At 42.3% G+C, this 13172-nt stretch overlaps 1 protein-coding gene and 1 non-coding gene across 7 annotated transcripts in view; one reads left to right on the top strand and one right to left on the bottom strand.

The window, feature by feature from the left end:
* Positions 1–13172, top strand: part of NFASC (neurofascin) — a 180941-nt gene that overhangs the window by 63740 nt on the left and 104029 nt on the right. The window lies entirely within an intron of this gene.
* Positions 6329–6400, bottom strand: LOC131405039 (small nucleolar RNA SNORD112). The gene has a single exon (XR_009219905.1). It is a non-coding gene; the product is annotated as a small nucleolar RNA SNORD112 (small nucleolar RNA).

Raw genomic sequence — 13172 nt, 5'->3', positions numbered from 1 at the left:
AGGGGAAAAGCTCCTGAGGCTGACAGGTAGCTGGGCAACACTCAGGCTGTCTCACCCCCTTTTCCCTCATCCAAACCCCAACTGTGCTCATGGCTCACACTCCACCGAAGAGCCAAGGCCGGTGGCACCAGCAGTAGCGACACGTTTGCTATCTCCCACCTCTGGAGAAGAACACCAGCCTTCCAGCTGACGCTCTAGAGCACCATCTAGCACGCGGTGTATTTATCTGGCCTTGGCAAAAATGGAATCCTTCTGTCCCTGCCCGCCCTCCCCAGCACCTCGCCTGGAGATTGCTGATGTTGGGCGAGAAAGAAAGAAAACGAGGTTTACTGAAAGGGATGTGGATTCATCAGGAGATTCTTGCTTCTGTCCGCAAGTGACTTGCATGTCACCATATGCAAGTTCTCCTCCATTCCTTTGCTACCAGGACCACCGTTTTCCTGTCAGTCTTGAGCTAAGGAAACATGGTGGACAGGGCAGACCATGTGATCTGAAATCATGAGACCCAGCTTCCATTCCTGGCTCTACTTACTCCTAGCTGCGTAACCTTGGGTAAGGCAGTTCTATTTTTCCTTAGATAAAGGATTTTTAAAAATTATTTGAGCTTCAGTCTTCTTACCTGTAAGATGAATGATGTAAGAGAATGAAGATGATAATCCCTACCACACTGGGTGGTTACGACAATCACTTATGCTGCAGACGTTCACATGCTTTGAAAAATTTAGAGCATTTAATAACCAGTGTTATTTTTTTTATTTTTATTTTTTTGTGTGTGGGGAAGATCAACCCTGAGCTAACATCCAATGCCAATCCTCCTCTTTTTTGCTGAGGAAGACTGGCCCTGGGCTAACATCCATGCCCATCTTCCTCTACTTTATATGAGATGCCGCCACAGCATGGCTTGACAAGCGTTGCATCCGTGTGCGCCCGGGATCTGAACCTGCGAACCCTGGGCCGCCAAAGCGGAGCATGCGCACTTAACCACTGTGCCACCAGGCCGGCCCCAACCAGTGTTATTTTTTAAACGGGAGGTAGATATTCTTCCTTTCCTCCTCACATGGTTGTGGTGTTGATAATATTGAAAAAAAAAAGATCATATATGAAAACAAAAAGATTATTAAAATATAAGAGACTAATAAAAAAGTTGGCCAAAATAAATCCTGAGTCCACTGAGGTTTGAGAGCCCAAGCAGTAGGAACAGCTAATTCATGATCAGTACTGTGTAGGGCTAAGGTGATAAAGGGGAACCAGGTCTCAGGCTCAGAGAACTCAGAGTCTCATGGGAGAAGGACTAAGAATTGCGGCAGGAACACATAGCGTTAAGTGCTGCATCTCAGACTCTTAAGTGCTGGGGAGTTTCAAAGCAATCAGGGAAGCCTGCATGGAGGAAGCACTCTTTATTATAGCTACATGTATGAATGTATTCACTTATTCAACAGATATTTTTTGACCACCTTCTATGGGCTGGGCATGGTTCTAGATGTCAGAGATACAGCAGTAAATAGATAAAACTCCTGTCTTTCACGGATCGTCCATTTTAGTGGGGGAAAGACAGGCAATAAACAAGGAAAACGAGTAAAATATGTGGTCTGTTAGGTGGTAATAAGTGGAGGAGTTATAACATAAAGCAGGTAAGGGGACAGGGAGTGTGGGGGAGATGATTTGCAACTTTAGGTAGTGTGGCCAGAGAATTCCTTACTGAGAAGGGGACAATGCAACAAAGACCTGAGGGAGAAAAAGTAAGACAGTAGGCAAGACTAGAGGTGTGAACAGGAGACAAGCAGGAGAGGAGAGCAGAGAAAGATCCCTTATAATGGAAGAGGCAGTAGGATTTGCTGATGGCTTAGGTGGAAGGTGAGTGGGGGAGAGAGGAGTCAGAGATGACTCTAAGGGTTTGTCGTGAACGCCTGGAGGAAGAGTTGGCATTAACTACAATGGGAAGGGCTGTGTGGTGGTGGGTAGGGGAAGAAGGTGACAGCGGGAGGTGTGTGTGAGGCTCTCAGACGTCTGTTAAAGACACAGTCAGAGGGGCCGGCTCCGTGGCTTAGTGGTTAAGTGCGCGCGCTCCGCTACTGGCGGCCCAGGTTCGGATCCCGGGCCTGCACCGACACACCGCTTCTCCGGCCACGCTGAGGCCACGTCCCACATACAGCAACTAGGAGGATGTGCAACTATGACATACAACTATCTCCTGGGGCTTTGGGGGGAAAAAAAAAGAGGAGGATTGGCAATAGATTTTAGCTCAGAGCTGGTCTTCCTCAGCAAAAAGAGGAGGATTAGCATGGATGTTAGCTCAGGGCTGATCTTCCTCACACAAAAAAAAAACAAAACCAAAAAAAAAAACACAGTCAGAGGTGCTGAGTAGTCCGTTAGGTTTGTGGGTCCGAAGTTCAGGGGAGAGGTCTGACCTAGAGATAAAATTGGGAGTTGTCAGTATATATGTTACCACACAAAGGGCACGATCTGCTCGCTGCGAGACAAAAGCCAATCATCAAGAGGCAAGATGGTGGCAGAGAAAGGGCAGTTTATTACAGCTTGCTAGCAAGGGGGAAGATGGCAGACTCATGTCCAAAGGAACCATCTCACAGAACAAAGACTGCAGGCCAGTTATATAGAGGGCTGATCTCCCGGTCGGGGAGGCATCTGGTCTCAGAATGGGGGCAGATCCCTACTCTTGGCGGGGAAGGGCGGCATCCATCTGATCTCTGGGTGGAGGGAGACATCTGTTCTTAGTTCCTGATAGTCTTTTGTTTTACTGGATATGCATCAGAGACCAGAGCAAGGCGCCATACCCTGATCTTTCAGTTGTTATTGCTGATGGCTATCAGCATAGACTCTCTGCCTGGGGGTCATCACATTCCTAAGGAACTCAAAAGAACAAAGTTATCAACATATTGCAGCTGGGAGGGGCCATAAAATCCACAGAGCATGTCAGTTAATCAGAAGTCATTCAAAGTGACAGTATGGTTTCTTTTCTATAATATGGCTTCCCTTATGTCAACCTTGTATCGAGCCAGTATCATATAGATGTTATTTAATGCTAGGAGACTAGATGAGATCACCAAGGCAGAGAGCATAAGAAGAGGAGAGACCCATGACGGAGCCTGGGGCCCTCTAACATTAGAAGTTGGAGGGAAGGGGAGGAACCAGCAGAGGAGATTGAGAAGGAACAGCAATAAGGAAGGATGAAAACCAGGAGGTTGTGCTGTTCCAGATGCAAAGTGAAGAAAGTGTGTCCAGGAGGACCGAGTGATCACTTGTGTTAGATCAAGAAAGATGAGAAGTAGCAATGTATTTACCATTGGACTTAACTATTGAGGGGACCTTGGTAAGGCCAGTTCTGGTTGAGTTATGGGGGGGAATCTTGAGTGGAATGGGTTTAAAAGAAGTTTGGAGAAGAGAAATTGGAGGACATAAATGTGGGCAGTTTTCTTGTGAAGGAAGTTTTCTTATAAAAGGAAGAGAAATAGAGCAGTAGCCAGAGGGGAGGGTGGGCACATGGGAAGGCTCTGGAAGAAATCACAGCGTGTTTGTAAGCTGGTGGGAAAGATTTGGTAAAGAAGGAAAGCTTGAGGAGGCAGGAGGAAGGGAAGAATTGCTGGTGCGTTGTCGCTGAGTAGACAGGAGGGGCCCGACCTAGAGCATAGATGGTTCATCCGCGGGAACAGGAGAGAAGGGGAAACACACGAGCACAGAAGCAAAGGGGTGGTGGCACCTGTGGAAGTTCTCTTTTGTTGCTTCTATTTTCTGTCGAAGAATAAACCAGGCCATCAGCCAAGAGCCAAAGGGGTGGGGAACCCCAGTATCTTCAAAAAATAAGGTGTAAGGAAAAAAAAGAGAAATGGAACTTACAGATTAAAAGTGACACAATACACATATCAGCTAATGTATAGACCTTATTTGGGTTCTGATTCAAATAGTAAACAGAAAGGTATTTGTGAAACCATAAGAAATTTGGACACAATGGATATTTGATGATAATAAAAATTATTGTTAATTTTGGAGGTGTGATGTTATTGAGGTTATGTTTTATAAAAGGGTCATCTTTTAGAGACAGATGCTGAAATAGCCATAGATGAAATTAGACAGTGACAGCGGTTTGCTTCCAGATAGTCCAGTGGAGAGGTGGGGAGAAGTGCGTGTGTGTGTGGGGGGTGGGGGCTGTGATTGGCCTTGGGTCAGTAATTGTTGATGTTGGCTAATGTGCACATGGAGATTCATTATACTTGTTCCTACTTCATAAGAAAAAAAGAAAAAAGAATAAGGAAGGAGACGTTGGGGATTTCAGAAGGAAGGGGAAGGAATGAATTACCATCTGGGAGAGCAGATGAGAAGGGAGATGCATTTGATTGTCAGATGCCATTCAGGGCCCACTTGAGATTCGAGAGCATAAATTTTTTCTTTTTTTTTATGAGGAAGATCAGCCCTGAGCTAACATCTGCCAATCCTCCTCTTTTTTTGCTGAGGAATACTGGCCCTGGGCTAACATCCATGCCCATCTTCCTCCACTTTATGTGGGACACCACCACAGCATGGCTTGCCAAGCGGTACATCGGTGTGCCCCCGGGATCCGAACCGGCGAACCCCAGGCCGCTGCAGTGGAGCCTGTGCACTTAACCGCGTGCGCCACCGGGCCGGCCTCTCCAGAGCGTAATTTAAAGTGAGGCTAGACAGCATGGAGGTATGTATTTCCTCAGCCTTGTCCAGCTGCACATGTTCAGGCCCAGAGAAGGTGGAGAGCTGGCTTTAACCAGTGTGTTTAGCCAACCAAGTCCAGGAATTGAGAGTGTCCTTCTCCCATCACGATGATAAAATCTTGGAGGAGCAAGGTCATGTCTTTGCTTCAGTGACTTCACAGCTGGTTTGACCAGCTGATTCCCCAGTCCACCCACATGTTTTAACTAAATTTAATACTTAATTGCAAGTACTTAAAAATGATTTATTTGGAAGTGCTAAAGGGAGGGGAGAAGGGGGACTTATTGTTTAATGGGTACGAAGTTTCAGTTTGGGAAGATGAAAAAGTTCTATAAATGGATGGTGATGCACAACAATGTGAAGTACTTAATGCCACTGAACTGTATACTTAAAATGGTTAGAATGGTAAATTTTGTTATATGTATTTTACCACAATTATTTTTAAAAGATTTGGTTGCATCTATGAGAGCGAAAAAAAGGTGAGAACAGAAGGGTTCCAGTTGCCTTGCATCCCATGCTCCTCCCCTTGGTCCTAAGTAAGGGAATCCTGGACTGAGTGACCTCTCCCCAGGTGCGGGACACCTGTCCCATGGCTGGGACAGGGGTGACGTGTTGCCTCTTGAACAAAGACTTCTACATTTTCCCTTGTTAGTTCTGTGGAGGATGTCACTGAGGTCCAGTTGGGAATCAGAGCACCGTCTGAAGACACGAGGTGTTCCCACATCCCTGATCACGGCTCAGCCACTGTAGAGTGCTCCCCTCGGCCCCTGCTGCCCATCAGCTGTGGTCTTTCCCAGGGCTGTTCATCTGAAGCAGGAGCCTGTCTTTCATTGGATCGTTCCTTCCCAGGTCCTGGTCAAGGGGCTGGGGCAGTTGCTATGACTTACCTGCTTTATCTTCCTTAAGAAGAGATGTTTCATACGTCAAAACACTTCTCGGGCCAGGTCATGTTACCAGTACCAATTTGTGTCTGATTCTTGGTGTATTTTAAAACCAAGACATATTGAATATATAAACTAAATATAGTTACACCTTTTTTTCCCTTGGAAATAATAACAATTTTCTGAGATAATCACAAAGAGAACTTTCTGAAGAAACCCGTTGTGTTGTTTGCTCATCTCTGTGTCTTCCACAGGGCCTTTCAGGAAGTACTGGCGGAAATGTGCTGTATTGCTGTGAACTAGGCCTCAGCGTGGTGTAAAGGGGGGTGGGCTTTGGGAACACCAACCTGGGACTGAGTTTCGGCTCTGCCACTCACCAGCTGAGAAACTCTAGACAAACTATTTAACATCACTGGGCTTCAGATTTCTAATGTGTAAAATCAGGATAATAATGCCTTCCTTATAGGAATGCTGTAAGAATTGAAAGGGATGGTTAGTACAAGAATGGACATCTGTTCTTAACTTTCTCTCATCGCTGCTGCCTTTTTTGACAAACACGGCTGGGAGAGAATTAGAGTGTAGGTAGCGGTGTGCCCTGAGAGAGATCATTGAACATCTCGGAGCTTCATTCGCATTTTTCATCTATCTGTGCATCACCTTTCTCATCACATTGAACGATGGAATTCAGTTAGAGATTTTCTTCTAGATAATCTAGGGTTTCTTTGACCCATTGGGACAGATTTTCTTTTCTTTTTGGACCTCAGGTGCACAGCATTGGATTAATCATAATCCTTGGTTCCCAACTCATTCTCATCATTGGTCCAGGCATGCCCTGCTGGTTTTCTCTCTCTCCTTTATTCCTGTTCCCTCCCTCCCTCCTTCCCCCTCCCCGTCTCTCCCCCTTGCTTCCTGTCCATCCATCCATCTATCCATTACTTATTTATTTATCATAATATAGTAGGTACCTGCAAACCCATTACCTACAACAAAAGATAGGACTTTGATAATTAGCAAATATCTAATCTTGTGGTCCCACCACCACCGCCAAGCTATTCTCTCTACCTCCTGCACTACCAGAAGTAATTGTTGTCTTTTTGTTTTTTATTTTTCTATTTTTAATTGTGGTAAAATATACATGACATAAAATTTTCCATTTTCATCATTTTTAAGTGTACAGCTCAGTAGTATTAAGTACATTCACATTGTTGTGCAACCAGTCTTCAGAACTCTTTTTATCTTGCAAAACTAAAACTCTGTACAGCTGCTCCCCATTTCTCCCTCCCCATAGTCCCCGGAAACTACCATTCTACTTTCTGTCTCTGTGAATGTGACTGTCCTAGCACCTCCTGTAAGTGGATCGTACAGTACTTTCCTTTTGTGACTGGCTTATTTCACTTCACGTAATATCCTCAAAGTTCATCCATGTTGTAACATGGGTTAGAATTCTCTTCCTTTTTAAGGCTGAATAATATTCCATTGTGTGTTTATACCACATTTTGTTTATCCATTCATCCATCCACAGACACTTGGGTTGCTTCTACCTTTTGGTATTGTGGGGGAAGAGGAAGTATCCCCCTCTGCCCTTTCCCTTCAGGTTCTTCTGGCTGGCCAAATAATTAAAAGACAGGTTAGCAGGAGAAAATAATACCAAGTTTAATAACATGTATACATGGGAGAAACCCAGGACACTGAGTTTCTCTACAAAATGGCAGAGATTCTCATCTTAAATACTATCTTCGGCTAAAGACAGAGGAGGATGTTGGGGGTGGGAGGAGTCAGTTATGGGAGATTACCAGAAACGCACGGTAAACAAGAGTAAGGTTGTTATGCAGATTTAAGGCCTCACCTTCCACATTGATAAGTTTCTAGAGATGAGGTTATCCCCCTTCTTCCCAGTACAGAGAGGGAGATACCTTTACAAATGGAGATTTCCCTTATAAATGTAAATGTTTGTCTGGCAGCTCTTTGCAGGGCCACCTAGAGAATGTGGCCTGGGAGAGACAGAATTTTTGATAAGACGGGCTTGGTGCCTTTCCTATTGTAACGTCTATTTTACATTATACTACAGCCATCATATGATGGCTGGTCCTTCCTGAAACAGGTCTCCTGTGTTAAATTCTTTAGGCAGTTTGGGGGAGGTCACATGTCTGTCAGAGAAAATAATCAAAGTAAAGAGACATATTTCAAGGTGGCCAATTTTGATCTCCCACAGTATTGTGAATAATGCTGCTATGAACGTGGGTGTACAAATATCTCCTCAGGACTCTGCTTGCCATTCTTTTGGGGATATACCTAGAAGTGGAATTGCTGAATCATATGCTAATTCTACTTTTAATTTTTTGAAGAATTGCCATGCTGTTTTCCAGAGGGGGCCACCGTTTAACATTCCTACCAACAGTGTAGGAGGGTTCTACTTTCTCCACATCCTCACCAAGACGTGTTATTTTCTGTTTTTTATGGTAGCCATCCTAATGGGTATGAGGTGTATCTTGTTGGGGTTTTGATTTGCATTTCCCTAATGGTTAGTGATGTTGAGCATCTCTTCGTGTGCTTGTTGGCCATTTGTATACCTTCTTTGGAGAAATGTCTATTCAAGTCCTTTGCCCATATTTTAATCAGATTGTTTGTTTTGTTGTTGTTGAGTTGTAATAATCTTTATCTTGAATCCTATTTTCTTTTATTCTGTCTCTGCTTATTATGTAGTTTTATTGATAGTGCTCTAATTCACTTATTTTGCCTGTTGTGTAATATTTCATTGTTTGTCTCTATCACAGTTGAATTATCCATTCTCTGTTGATGAACTTTCAAATTGTTTCTAGGTTTCTGCCATGGTGAATAGTGCTGCTAGGAATATTTTATACATGTACAAGAATGTCTCATGGGTATATATCTAGGAGTGTATATCTAGACGTTTATGTACCTATGCCTAAATCATAGTTTGTGATGTTCAAATTTCAGAGTTAACATAAAACTTTTTCCAAGGTGGTTACACCAATATATTTATTAGCCATATGTATTCCTGTTTGTCTCCTGCCTGTATTTCTCCTGGATTGTTTATCCTCTTATTTACTTATGGAACTTTTTTTTTTTTTCCTGAGGAAGATCAGCCCTGAGCTAACATCTGATGCCAATCCTCCTCTTTTTTGCTGAGGAAGACTGGCCCTGAGCTAACATCCATACCCATCTTCCTCTACTTTATATGGGACACCGCCACAGCATGACTCAACAAGCAGTGCATCAGTGCGCACCCGGGATCCGAACCGGTGAACCCTGGGCCGCCACAGCGGAGCGTGCACACTTAACCGCTTGTGCCACTGGGCCGGCCCCTTATAGAACTTTTTTATATATTCTTGATAGTAATTCTTTGTCAGGTGTATCCAATATCTTCTAGGTTTTAACTTATCTTTTCATATACCTTGAGTTTTATTTTCCCAGTCAGGTTTATTGAGGTATAACTTACATAGAATAAAATTCACCTTGTTAGGTATACAGGCCTATGAATTTTGCAAACACATACAGTTATGTAACCACCACCATAATCAAGATACAGAACATTTCCATCATCCAAGAAGTTCTCATGTACCCCTTCTTGGTTAATCCCCTCCCCCTAACCCCAGCCCCTGGTAACCACTGATCTTTATTGTGGTCCCTAGAGTTTGCATTTTCTAGCATGTCGTACAGTACATTGTGTAGCCTTTGAGACTTGCTTCTTTTACTTACCACAATGCATTGGAGATGCCTCTAGCTTGCTGTGTGTATCAGTAGATCATTCCTTTTCATTGCTGAGTAGAATTCCATTGTATTGTATACCACAAGTTATTTATCTACTCACCTGTATACAGACATTTGGCTGTTTCTAGTTTTTGGCAATTATGAATAAACTTGCTATAAATATTCGCATGTAGGTTTTTTATGTGGACATGTTTTCATTTCTCTTGGGTAGATACCTAGGAGTGGGATTCTGGGTCATATGGTAACTGTGTGTTTAACTTTCTGAGAAACTGCCAAACTGTTTTCCCAGGTGGATGTATTGTTTTTTATTCCCATCAGCAGTGTATACAAGATCCAGTTGCTTCACATCCTCACCAGGACTTGGTGCTGTGAGCTTTTTTTTGTTTTTGAGCTATTCTAACAGGTGTATAATGGTATTTCATGGTATCTCATTGTGGTTTTAATTTGCATTTCCCTAATAACAAATGATGATGAGCATCTTTTTGAGTGCTTATTTTCCAAAAATGTATCTTCTTTGGTGAAGTGTCTGTTTAGACCATTTGCTTGTTTGTCATTGGGTTGTTTTCTTATTATTCAGTTGAGAATTCTTTATATATTCTGTGACCAGCCTTTTATCAGATTTGTGTTTTTCAAACATTTTCTCCCCATGTGTGTCCTGTCCTTTCATGTCTTAGTGATATCTTTCACATGGCCATGCAGGGCCCCCAGACTATGCTGGTCGTTCCCCCGTCACTGCGGCAGGCAGAGCTGCAGGGGTGTGCTTGATGCTGGGTCCCTACTCTCATCAGCAATCACCCCGGGCACCTTTGGAAGATACTGATTCTCCATGTTGTTGACTGTTCTGTTTGGGCTGCTGTCATTTTGCTGGACTGTGGGTGAGAGTGCTCACATCTGGCCTTGGACTTTCCCGAGTGAATGCCCATCTTCCTTGCGTTTAGACTACCTCTTTTTCCTCTTGCTGAAGGCTTCAGAATGCAAGTCCAGTTGTACTGAAATAACAGTGTACGATTTTAGCTGATGTTTTTGCACATTTGGGATGTGAGATCTGCTTAGGGAAGCAAGTTGTCAAGGAAGGTTAACGAATCTCTTTTCTTGGAAGTGTCATTATTGAGCACTCATGATGCTGCTCTTTGCATTGGGCAATTTATTCTAAGGAGTAATAGTTTTTAAATACATCTGGGAAAGTGTTTTAGTTTTTAGAAATACTGTCAAAATTTTGTAATTCATGCTAGCCCACAATGAGAATACCTTTAAAAAAATTACTTCCAGCCAGTTTGTATTACTTTATGTGGTAGCAGATTTTTCTTCCTAATTTGTTTTTGCATTGGCTAACATTAAATTGACTATGCCAAGAGGAAGAAATGAGGTATAAAAATTGGAAAGGAGATAATATTATAATTATTTACAGATGACATAATTATTTACATGGACTACAAAGAGAATCAACTGAAAACTATCTTAAATTAATTTTTTTATTTTGAGAAAATTATAGATTCATATGCAGTTGTAGCACATAATACAGCAAGAACCCTTATATACTTTGCCCAGGTTCCCCCAATAGTAACATCTTGCAAAACTGTAGTACAATATCACAACTGGGATATTGACAATATACTGTCCAGATATAAAATATTTCCATCACAACAAAGGTCTCCCTTGTTGACCTTTTAAAGCCACACCCATCTCCTCTCACCACCTCCCTTCCTTAACCCATGGCAACCACTAATCTGTTCTGCATTTCTATAATTTTTGTCATTTCCAGGAGGCGGCCAGGTGGTGTGGTAGTTAAGTTCACACACTCCGCTTCGGCGGCCTGGAGTTACAGGTTCGGATCCCAGGCACAGACCTACACACCCACCGCTTATCAAGCCATGCTGCAGCAGGCATCCCACACATAAAGTGGAGGAAGATGGGCACGGATGTTAGCCCAGGGCCAGTCTTCCTCAGCAAAAAGAGGAGGATTGGCAACAGATGTTAGCTCAGGGCTAATCTTCCTCAAAAAAACACAAAAACTTGTCATTTCCAGAATGTTCTATAAGTGGAATCATAGTATTTAACCTTTTGGGATTGGCTTTTTTCACTTAGCATATTTCTCTGGCGATATATCTAAGTTATTGCATGTATCAATAGTTCTTTCCTTTTAATTGCTGAGTAGTATTCCATGATATGGATGTACCGCAGTTTGTTTAACCATTCACTCACTGAAGGATACCTGGGTTTCCAGTTTGGGGCTATTATGAAGAAAGCAGGTTTTTGTGTGAACGTAGTCTTTATTTCTCTGGGATAGATGCCCAGAAGTGCAATTGCTGGGTCATATGGTAATTACATGTTTAATTTTTTTGGAAACTGCCAAATTGTATTCTAGACTGGATGCACCATTTTACATTTCCAACAGCAATGTATGAGTGACTAGTTTTGCTACATCTTGCCAGCATTTGGTGTCGTCACTGTTTTTTGTTTTAGCCATTCTGATAGCTTGTAGAGATATCTCACTGGGGTTTTGTTCTTTTCATTGTGGTTTTTTTTTTTTTTTTTTTAGGAAGATCAGCCCTGAGCTAACATCCATGCTGATCCTCCTCTTTTTGCTGAGGAAGACTGGCTCTGAGCTAACATCTATTGCCAATCCTCTCCTTTTTTTTTTTCTCCCCCCAAAGCCCCAGTAGATAGTTGTATGTCATAGTTGCACATCCTTCTAGTTGCTGTATGTGGGGTGCAGCCTCAGCATGGCCGGAGAAGCGGTGCGTCGGTGCGCGCCCGGGATCTGAACTCGGGCCGCCAGTAGCAGAGCGCGCGCACTTAACCGCTAAGCCACGGGGCTGGCCCTCATTGTGGTTTTAATTTGCATTCCCCTAATGGCCATTGATACTGAACATCTTTTCAAGTGCTTTTTGCCATCTAAGTATCTACTTTGGTGAAATGTTTTTTCATGTTTTTGGCCATGTTCTAATTGGATTGTTTCATTTTTACAGCTGAGTTTTGAGAGTTCTTTATGTATTCCGGAGCTGGTTCTTTGCCATACATGTGGTTTCTACCACTCTTCATTCTCTTTTACAGAGCAAAAAGTTTTTAATTTTGATAAAGTCTAGTTTATCACTTTTCCTTTTATGGATCATGCTTCTGGTGTCAAATCTAAGAACTATTTGCCTAGCCCTAGATCTCAAAGATTTCCTTTTGTTTTTATTCTACAAATTTTGTCGTTTTACGTTTTACAAGTCCACCATCCATTTTGAGCCCACTTTTGTATAAGGACTTAGGTTAAGAATGTTTTTTTCCTTTGCCTATGGATGTCCAGTTGCTTCAGCACCATTGGATGAAAAGACTGTCTCTTCCTCCATTGCTTTTGCATCTTTGTCAAAAATCAGTTGAGCATATTTGTGTTGGTCTATTTCTGGGTTCTCTATTCTGTTCCATTGATTTGTGTGTCTGTTTCTCTAGTTGTCTTTCCATATAAATTTTAGAATAATCTGTCTATGTCTCCTAAAAATCTTACTGGGATTTTGATAGAGGCTGCATTAAACTGGTATTATCAATTTGTGGAAAATGAGTATCTTTACTATGTTGAGTCTTCCAGTCCAAGAACATTATATTTATTTAGATCTTTGATTTCTTTCATAGGTTTGAAGTTTTCAACATACAAATCTTGTACATATTTTGTTCATTTTATACCTGAGTGTTTTATTTTTTAAGGGACTATACATGGTATTTTATATTTAATTTTTCCATGTGTTCATTGTTTGTATATAGAGATACAATTGATTTTTGTATATTTATCTTGTATCCTGAGACCTTGATGACTCCGTTTGTTAGTTCTAAGAGATTTTTTTATAGATTTCTTGGGATTTTCTACATAGACCATCATCGTAT

Source organism: Diceros bicornis, chromosome 4, assembly GCF_020826845.1.
Source record: "Diceros bicornis minor isolate mBicDic1 chromosome 4, mDicBic1.mat.cur, whole genome shotgun sequence".
In the NCBI taxonomy this organism is placed as follows: Eukaryota; Metazoa; Chordata; class Mammalia; order Perissodactyla; family Rhinocerotidae; genus Diceros; species Diceros bicornis.
This window is presented reverse-complemented; position numbering and strand designations above follow the sequence as displayed.